Consider the following 10,507-nt stretch of genomic DNA (forward strand, 5'->3'; position numbering starts at 1 on the left):
ATTGCGTGACCAGAGAGATTGAAGTGTTCTCCGACTGGTTTATGAATGTTATAATTCTTGACGTCTGATTTGTGTCCATTTATTCTTTTACGTAGAGACTGTCCAGTTTGACCAATGTACATGGCAGAGGGGCATTGCTGGCACATGATGGCATATATCACCTTGGTGGATGTGCAGGTGAACGAGCCTCTGATAGTGTGGCTGATGTTATTAGGCCCTGTGATGGTGTCCCCTGAATAGATATGTGGGCACAGTTGGCAACGGGCTTTGTTGCAAGGATAGGTTCCTGGGTTAGTGGTTCTGTTGTGTGGTATGTGGTTGTTGGTGAGTATTTGCTTCAGGTTGGGGGGCTGTCTGTAGGCAAGGACTGGCCTGTCTCCCAAGATTTGTGAGAGTGTTGGGTCATCCTTCAGGATAGGTTGTAGATCCTTAATAATGCGTTGGAGGGGTTTTAGTTGGGGGCTGAAGGTGACGGCTAGTGGCGTTCTGTTATTTTCTTTGTTGGGCCTGTCCTGTAGTAGGTGACTTCTGGGAACTCTTCTGGCTCTATCAATCTGTTTCTTCACTTCCGCAGGTGGGTATTGTAGTTGTAAGAATGCTTGATAGAGATCTTGTAGGTGTTTGTCTCTGTCTGAGGGGTTGGAGCAAACGTGGTTGTATCGCAGAGCTTGGCTGTAGACGATGGATCGTGTGGTGTGGTCAGGGTGAAAGCTGGAGGCATGTAGGTAGGAATAGCTGTCAGTAGGTTTCCGGTATAGGGTGGTGTTTATGTGACCATTGTTTATTAGCACTGTATTGTCCAGGAAGTGGATCTCTTGTGTGGACTGGACCAGGCTGAGGTTGATGGTGGGATGGAAATTGTTGAAATCATGGTGGAATTCCTCAAGGGCTTCTTTTCCATGGGTCCAGATGATGAAGATGTCATCAATATAGCGCGAGTAGGGGCGTTAGGGGACGAGAGCTGAGGAAGCGTTGTTCTAAATCAGCCATAAAAATGTTGGCATACTGTGGGGCCATGCGGGTACCCATAGCAGTGCCGCTGATCTGAAGGTATACATTGTCCCCAAATGTAAACTAGTTATGGGTAAGGACAAAGTCACAAAGTTCAGCCACCAGGTTAGCCGTGACTTTATCGGGGATATTGTTCTTGACGGCTTGTAGTCCATCTTTGTGTGGAATGTTGGTGTACAGGGCTTCTACATCCATAGTGGCCAGGATGGTGTTATCAGGAAGATCACCAATGGATTGTAGTTTCCTCAGGAAGTCAGTGAGAAAACCTGGATTTGTGCTGGAAATGGCCCAACTTGATTATCATACACATTGTAAGGAGAGTGATCACTTTAGATAAGCTATTACCAGCAGGAGAGTGGGATGGGAGGAGGTATTGTTTCATGGTCTCTGTGTATATAATGTCTTCTGCAGTTTCCACAGTATGCATCCGATGAAGTGAGCTGTAGCTCACGAAAGCTTATGCTCAAATAAATTGGTTAGTCTCTAAGGTGCCACAAGTACTCCTTTTCTTTTTGCGAGTACAGACTAACACGGCTGTTACTCTGAAACTTATTCTCTGCTATCTATCGGGATTATTATGATATTTTGTGTTCTCATTAAAGATGCACCCCCGCCACCCCCCACCATTTACTCTATTTCTTAAGGGGGAATAAAGAACAGAATTTCCATTTAACTCAAGTATGGTTTAAAATTAAAGATATTGGATTATGACATTTTGTCTCTTGTAGATAATTGTAAAACTGAAAGCTCTTTATTTTTGTGTGCTACAAAACACATCCATATAATTAAATCAAGGTTGAAAGTCTTTTGCCTAGAAGATTCATTTAAGCCTCTATGGATAAAAAGAATAACCTTGAGAACACACTGTACTGATGTGTTGATAGCACCTCAGCACATTTCAGTGAGCAGGTAATTCCCTTTCTGATGCCTGTGCAGGGAATATCTATTTACACTAGAAACTTTTGCTGTATCTTTTGGCCATACAAGCCCAGATCCTCAAAGGTGTTTAGCCATTACGGGAGTGAGGGGCCTAAAAGCCTTGGAGGATCTGGGCCGCTGTCTCTTGGCTTCTCTTTCCCGACAGTGGAGTCCGGCTGTGCAAATGGGAAATCGCTGGCTAAGGCTGGGAGAGGCCCAACTGCTCCCTGGGCTGGTGATGGGCTCTGCCAAAGTGCCTGTGGTGGCACTGTGGTCCTGGGGACGAGGGAAGCCAGGGTGGGCTTGGTGCGAGAGCCTGGGCAGCAGGGATGGGGCCAGGCTTGGCGCTGTGGGGAAGCAGGTGCAGGCAGGCTCTGTCAGCTGCTGAGGGACAGCAGGGGATGGTTTGGTCCCCTCTCCCCATAGGAAGAGGCCAGGGTGGGCGCAGTGGGAAATGGCCTGAGGGGTGAGCTCTGTCCCTTGCACCTCTGGGGCCAGCTCTGCTCAGCACTGACCTCGCTGCGACCACGGCACCAGGCACCAAAACAGCCCTGGGCACAAGGGCTGAACGGAGCCCACAGGGAGCCACCCGGTGGCAGGGCTCGGGCCGGGCGGGAATGGGTTCAAGAGGGAGGGCGTTAAGTGTGAGGGAGCCCGAGTCAGCTCGAGCCTGGGCCGGGGCTTAGAGTGAGAGGATGGCCGGCGCCGACTGTGAGGCGGCACTGAGAGAGAACCACTGAGGCGGCACGAGCCGGGGCAGGGCGCAGGGGCTGAGGGCCACATTTCCAGGCGGGGCCCTGGTCTTCGAAGCCCTGATGCTGCTCCAGGCCCTCAGGGAAGGGGGAGCGCAACGGGGAGAAGCGGCAGAGGGAGGCCGCCCCAGCACTCGGAGCCGGAGGCAGAACCGTGCAGGAGCCCCCCTCCCCAGAGCAGCAGGAATGTTGGCGCCAGATGGCACAAGCGCTGCAGGCTGGGCAGGGGGGCTCGGACCAGGCTCCCACATGGGGGCAGAGCTACGGGGCTGCGGCGGGAAGGGGTGGAAACACCACAAGGAGGGGGGCTGGGAAGCAGCGAGCAGCGCTGCCTGAGAAAGAGGAGCAGGTAGCTGGGCTGTGAGGTGGCAGGAGGGGCAAAGGCGAGTCTGGAGCGAGAGGGCAGGAAGCAGCCGGGCTCTGGTGGGAAACTCTGAGGTGGCAGGAGCCAGAGCCTGGGTTGGGTGGTAAAGAGGGACGCGGGGCGGGCACTGAGGCAGGAGGCGCTGAGGTTGCTGCAGAGCGGGAAGGGGCAACGCTAAGTGGGTGGAGGAGGCTGGGGGCAAACCCAGAGAGGGGGTACGGGCAGAGGGAAGGGCTGGGCTTGAGGGGGGAAGTGCTGAGGTCAGTCGAGGGGGCGGGGGAGTATCTGAGGGGGCACCAGAGGGCAGGGCTCCAGCCAGGCACGGAGGGGTCAGGACACAAATGGGGTTCACGTTCAAGCGGGAAATGTCGACGTCACTGGAGGGGGAGAGGAAGGTGATTCGAGGCAGCAGGCTGCGCAAAGACCTGAGGTGGCACGAGTTGGAGGATGGGGCTCAAGCTGAGGAGGGAAAGATCTGAGGTGACATAAGAGGAGGGGATCAGAGACAGGGCGGGAAAGGCTCAGGTGACACCGGGGAAGGGGCTCAGAGACAGGGTGGGAAAGGCTGAGATGATGCCGGAGGAGGGCTCAGAGCCAGGGCTGGAAAGGCTGAGGTGAGGCTGGAGAAGGGCTCAGGGCCAGGGCAGGAAAGGCTGAGGTGAGGCTGGAGGAGGGCTCAGGGCCAGGGCGGGAAAGGCTGAGGTGATGCTGGAGGAGGGCTCAGGGTCTGGGCGGGAAAGGCTGAGGTGATGCCGGAGGAGGGTTCAGGGTCTGAGCGGGGAAAGCTGAGGTGAGGCTGGAGGAGGGCTCAGAGCCAGGACGGGAAAGGCTGAGGTGAGGCTGGAGGAGAGGCTCAGGGTCTGTGCGGGAAAGGCTGAGGTGATGCCGGAGGAGGGTTCAGGGTCTGGGCGGGGAAAGCTGAGGTGAGGCTGAAGGAGGGGCTCAGAGCCAGGGCGGGAAAGGCTGAGGTGAGGCTGGAGGAGGGCTCAGGGTCTGGGCGGGGAAGGCTGAGGTGATGCTGGAGGAGGGGCTCAGGGTCTGGGCGGGAAAGGCTGAGGTGATGCCGGAGGAGGGCTCAGGGTCTGTGCGGGAAAGGCTGAGGTGAGGCTGGAGGAGGGCTCAGGGCCAGGGTGGGAAAGGCTGAGGTGATGCTGGAGGAGGGCTCAGAGACAGAACGGGAATGGCTGAGGTGATGCTGGAGGAGGGGCTCAGGGTCTGGGTGGGAAAGGCTGAGGTGATGCTGGAGGAGGGCTCAGGGTCTGGGCGGGAAAGGCTGAGGTGATGCCGGAAGACGGCTCAGGGTCTGGGCGGGGAAGGCTGAGGTGATGCTGAAGGAGGGGCTCAGAGCCAGGGCGGGAAAGGCTGAGGTGATGCTGGAGGAGGGCTCAGACCCTGGGCGGGAAAGGCTGAGGTGATGCTGGAGGAGGGCTCAGGGTCTGGACGGGAAAGGCTGAGGTGATGCTGGAGGAGGGCTCAGGGTCTGGGCAGGAAAGGCTGAGGTAAGGCTGGAGGAGGGCTCAGGGCCAGGGTGGGAAAGACTGAGGTGAGGCTGGAGGAGGGCTCAGAGCCAGGGCGGGAAAGGCTGAGGTGATGCTGGAGGAGGGGCTCATGGTCTGGGCGGGGAAAGCTGAGGTGACACCAGAGGAGGACTCAGAGCCAGGGTGGGAAAGACTGAGGTGATGCTGGAAGAGGGGCTCAGGGTCTGGGCGGGAAAGGCTGAGGTGACACCAGAGGAGGGCTCAGGGTGAGCTGATGCTGGAGGAGGGGCTCAAGGTCTGGGCGGGGAAAGCTGAGGTGATGCTGGAGGAGGGCTCAGAGCCAGGGCGGGAAAGGCTGAGGTGATGCTGGAGGAGGGCTCAGAGCCAGGGTGGGAAAGGCTGAGGTGATGGTGGAGGAGGGCTCAGAGCCAGAGCGGGAAAGGCTAAGGTGATGCTGGAGGAGGGCTCAGGGCCAGGGTGGGAAAGGTTGAGATGACACCAGAGGAGGACTCAGAGCCAGGGCGGGAAAGGCTGAGGTGAGGCTGAAGGAGGGGCTCAGAGCCAGGGTGGGAAAGGCTGAGGTGAGGCTGGAGGAGGGCTCAGGGTCTGGGCGGGGAAGGCTGAGGTGATGCTGGAGGAGGGCTCAGAGACAGAACGGGAATGGCTGAGGTGATGCTGGAGGAGGGGCTCAGGGTCTGGGCAGGAAAGGCAGAGGTGAGGCTGGAGGAGGGCTCAGAGCCAGGACGGGAAAGGCTGAGGTGAGGCTGGAGGAGGGGCTCAGGGTCTGTGCGGGAAAGGCTGAGGTGATGCCGGAGGAGGGCTCAGGGCCAGGGTGGGAAAGGCTGAGGTGATGCTGGAGGAGGGCTCAGGGCCAGGGTGGGAAAGGCTGAGGTGATGCTGGAGGAGGGCTCAGAGACAGAACGGGAATGGCTGAGGTGATGCTGGAGGAGGGGCTCAGGGTCTGGGCGGGAAAGGCTGAGGTGATGCCGGAAGAGGGCTCAGGGTCTGGGCGGGGAAGGCTGAGGTGATGTTGGAGGAGGGCTCAGGGTCTGGGCGGGAAAGGCTGAGGTGATGCCGGAAGAGGGCTCAGGGTCTGGGCGGGGAAGGCTGAGGTGATGCTGAAGGAGGGGCTCAGAGCCAGGGCGGGAAAGGCTGAGGTGATGCTGGAGGAGGGCTCAGACCCTGGGCGGGAAAGGCTGAGGTGATGCTGGAGGAGGGCTCAGGGTCTGGACGGGAAAAGCTGAGGTGATGCTGGAGGAGGGCTCAGGGTCTGGGCAGGAAAGGCTGAGGTAAGGCTGGAGGAGGGCTCAGGGCCAGGGTGGGAAAGACTGAGTTGAGGCTGGAGGAGGGCTCAGAGCCAGGGCGGGAAAGGCTGAGGTGATGCTGGAGGAGGGCTCAGGGTCTGGGCGGGAAAAGCTGAGGTGACACCAGAGGAGGACTCAGAGCCAGGGCGGGAAAGACTGAGGTGATGCTGGAGGAGGGGCTCAGAGCCAGGGCGGGAAAGGCTGAGGTGATGCTGGAGGAGGGGCTCAAGGTCTGGGCGGGGAAAGCTGAGGTGATGCTGAAGGAGGGGCTCAGGGTCTGGGCGGGAAAAGCTGAGGTGATGCTGAAGGAGGGCTCAGAGCCAGGGTGGGAAAGGCTGAGGTGATGGTGGAGGAGGGCTCAGAGCCAGAGCGGGAAAGGCTAAGGTGATGCTGGAGCAGGGCTCAGGGCCAGGGCGGGAAAGGCTGAGGTGATGCTGGAGGAGGGCTCAGGGTCTGGGCGGGAAAGGTTGAGATGACACCAGAGGAGGACTCAGAGCCAGGGCGGGAAAGACTGAGGTGAGGCTGGAGGAGGGCTCAGGGTATGTGCGGGAAAGGCTGAGGTGATGCCAGAGGAGGGCTCAGGGCCAGGGTGGGAAAGACTGAGGTGATGCTGGAGGAGGGCTCAGGGCCAGGGTGGGAAAGGCTGAGGTGATGCCGGAGGAGGGCTCAGAGACAGAACGGGAATGGCTGAGGTGATGCTGGAGGAGGGGCTCAGGGTGGGAAAGGCTGAGGTGAGGCTGGAGGAGGGCTCAGGGTCTGGGCGGGAAAGGCTGAGGTGATGCCGGAGGAGGGCTCAGGGTATGTGCGGGAAAGGCTGAGGTGATGCCAGAGGAGGGCTCAGGGCCAGGGTGGGAAAGACTGAGGTGATGCTGGAGGAGGGCTCAGGGCCAGGGTGGGAAAGGCTGAGGTGATGCCGGAGGAGGGCTCAGAGACAGAACGGGAATGGCTGAGGTGATGCTGGAGGAGGGGCTCAGGGTGGGAAAGGCTGAGGTGAGGCTGGAGGAGGGCTCAGGGTCTGGGCGGGAAAGGCTGAGGTGATGCCGGAAGAGGGCTCAGGGTCTGGGCGGGGAAGGCTGAGGTGATCCTGGAGGAGGGCTCAGGGTCTGGGCGGGAAAGGCTGAGGTGATGCTGGAGGAGGGCTCAGGGTCTGGGCGGGGAAGGCTGAGGTGAGGCTGGAGGAGGGCTCACAGACAGGGCGGGAAAGGCTGAAGTGAGGCTGGAGGAGGGCTCAGAGCCAGGACAGGAAAGGCTGAGGTGATGCTGGAGGAGGGCTCAGACCCTGGGCGGGAAAGGCTGAGGTGATGCTGGAGGAGGGCTCAGACCCTGGGCGGGAAAGGCTGAGGTGATGCTGGAGGAGGGCTCAGGGTCTGTGCGGGAAAGGCTGAGGTGATGCCGGAGGAGGGCTCAGGGCCAGGGTGGGAAAGACTGAGGTGAGGCTGGAGGAGGGCTCAGAGCCAGGGTGCGAAAGGCTGAGGTGATGCTGGAGGAGGGGCTCATGGTCTGGGCGGGGAAAGCTGAGGTGACACCAGAGGAGGACTCAGATCCAGGGCGGGAAAGGCTGAGGTGATGCTGGAGGAGGGGCTCAGGGTCTGGGCGGGAAAGGCTGAGGTGAGGCTGGAGGAGGGGCTCAGGGTCTGGGCGGGAAAGACTGAGGTGATGCTGGAGGAGGGCTCAGGATCTGGGCGGGAAAGGCTGAGGTGATGCTGGAGGAGGGCTCAGGGTCTGGGCGGGAAAGGCTGAGATGACACCGGAGGAGGACTCAGAGCCAGGGCGGGAAAGGCTGAGGTGATGCCGGAGGAGGGCTCAGGGCCAGGGTGGGAAAGACTGAGGTGAGGCTGGAGGAGGGCTCAGGGTCTGGGCGGGAAAGGCTGAAGTGAGGCTGGAGGAGGGCTCAGGGCCAGGGTGGAAAAGGCTGAGGTAACACTGGAGGAGGGCTCAGAGACAGGACGGGAATGGCTGAGGTGATGCTGGACCAGGGGCTCAGGGTCTGGGCGGGAAAGGCTGAGGTGATGCTGGAGGAGGGGCTCAGGGTCTGGGCGGGAAAGGCTGAGGTGATGCTGGAGGAGGGGCTCAGGGTCTGGGCGGGAAAGGCTGAGGTGTTGCTGGAGGAGGGCTCTGAGCCTGGGCGGGAAAGGCTGAGGTGATGCTGGAGGAGGGCTCAGGGTCTGGGTGGGAAAGGCTGAGGTGAGGCTGGAGGAGGGCTCAGGGTCTGGGCGGGAAAGGCTGAGGTGACGCCAGAGGAGGGCTCAGGGTCTTGGCGGGAAAGGCTGAGGTGATGCTGGAGGAGGGCTCAGAGCCAGGGCGGGAAAGGCTGAGGTGATGCTGGAGGAGGGGCTCATGGTCTGGGCGGGGAAAGCTGAGGTGACACCAGAGGAGGACTCAGAGCCAGGGTGGGAAAGACTGAGGTGAGGCTGGAGGATGGCTCAGAGCCAGGGTGGGAAAGGCTGAGGTGATGCTGGAGGAGAGGCGTCTAAACACTGTGGAAATTTTCATGTTTTTGTATACCTTCCCTGGAGTGAAGAGTATCTGATCTGATGTTAGGAAACATAAAATGTGTTGGTTCCAATGAGATTCTTTGAATAATTAAATAAACACTGCCTTGTTTAATTAACGGTGCAATAAAAGGTTTTCCAGAGAAATCATAATAAAATGCACAACTGAATTTTGTTGGGAGAACTGCGGCTTGTTCTAATGTCTGTCTTCTACTATTCCTGTCTATTCCAACACTTCCAAACACAGGAAGAACAAAGCATCTGAGCAGTGTCCAGAAAAGAGGAGGAAGGAAAACAAGTAACTGAAGATGGAGAAGAAGCAAAGGAACTCTGGGCACAGTAACCTCCCCATAATCAGGCCTCAGGTCATGTAATTACACTGTACGGGAATCTCGAGCCTTTTAATACCTTGAGCAGCGTGACCGCCCTGTAAGCAGGGTCCAGGCCTGTGCTGTTTTGTCCTTTTGACATTATCCTCCGTTAGCTGGCTAGTGAGAGTGACTGCCCTGTAATCAGGGTGCAAGTCACCTCCCCCTCGCTTTCGAGGGACATTGAGCTCTTTGGTAACTTGAGCAATGTGACCGCCCTGTAACTAGGGTCCGGGTCTTTGCCCACTTGCTCATTTGGCATTACGCCTTGTTGTAGCCCTGTAGTCGGGATGACAACCCTGTAATCAGGGTGCAAGTCATATTCCTTTTGCTTCTGGGGGATGCTGAGCTCTTTGGAACCCTGAGCAGGGTGACTCACCTCTCTGTAATTCAGGGTCAGGTCTCTGCCATTTTGCTGTTTTGGCATCCTTCCTTACTAGCAATCTAGTCAAAGTGACCACCTGTAATTGGGGTGCTTGTCACACCACTCTGTAGTGTGGGAAATACTTAGCCTGTTGATACCGTGAGGAATGTGACCTCCCTGTAATTTGGGGTTAGGTCTTCGCCCTTTTGCTCCCAGGCTTCATGCACCTTTATCTTGCTAATCAGCTTGACCACCCTGTAATTAGGGTGCAGGTTGAATCCCTCTCATTTATCAGGGATTAGGGTTATTTTAGGGCCCTTAGGAGCATGACCGTCCTGTAATCAGGGTTCAGGTCTCAAGTTGTCTTCTGTGATTATGCTCTTTAATTCAGCTAGTCAGAGTGACCACCTTGTAATCAGGGTGAGAGTCCCATTTATCTCGCTTATGGGAGCTACTGAACTTACTTGAGCCGTGTGACCTCCCTGTAACCAGGGTTCAGGTCTCTGTCCTTTGCTCATCTGGGATTGTGTCTTGCTCTCAGCCCGATCAGTTTGACTGCCCTGTAATTAGGGTGCAGGTCATGTGCCTCTTATTTACGGAGGACTAGTTTCCCCTTAGTGCTTTGGGCTGAGTGACCACCCTGTAAGTAGGGTTCAGGTCTCCTCCTTTTCTCTTTCTTGTGACGTATTTTCCATTAATCGGCTAGCCCGAGGGACCGCCCTGTAAGAAGGGTTCAGGTCCTTTCCACTTTGGTTCCTTTGGATTGTCGGGCTGGTCACTTGGACCCCACCCTGTAATCAGGTAAAGGTCTTGTCCCTTTTCCCTTTGTTTTTTTAGGGGAGGAAGATTGGTTGAGTTTAACACTGTGGGTCGAATGACCTGTTGTGATGAGCTCTCTTTCTGTTCTGGGAAGTCCCCCTTTGTTTTGTACAGGTGTATTTGTGAGAGCACGTGATAGAAGTGGGTGTGCAAGCTTTTTATTTTTTAGTTATTTATTTTAATTTTTTTAAGTTAAATCGCTGCAGCGCTTTTTTTTTACTCTTCTCAGAATTGGAAAAAGAGCTCAAAGTGTATTAATGTTTATATACTCCTCCTCCCCACAAAAGGGAAGAGTAAGGGCTCAGATGTCATCTTTTACTGTCTTGTACAGAGTGACCTCCCTGTAAACAGGGATCTGGTCTCTCCACTTCTGCTCTGTTTAGGCTGAGCTCCTTTTAGTGGGCTGATGGCAATGACTGGCCTTTAAGGAGGGCAATTTAGGTCACATGTCTGTGACTCACAGGTAGTGCAGTATCCCTTAGTACTTGGGCAACATAACCACCCTGTATCCAGGGTTCAGGTTTCTGCCCTTTATTCTTTTGCCACCATGTTACTTCAGCCAATTGGTTTGATTCCTGACACTGTAATTAGGGGAGATTTCGTGTCTCTCTGGCTTCTGGGGTATATTGAGTTCTTT

The sequence above is a fragment of the Eretmochelys imbricata genome, chromosome 26 (assembly GCF_965152235.1).
Source record: "Eretmochelys imbricata isolate rEreImb1 chromosome 26, rEreImb1.hap1, whole genome shotgun sequence".
Taxonomy (NCBI): Eukaryota; Metazoa; Chordata; order Testudines; family Cheloniidae; genus Eretmochelys; species Eretmochelys imbricata.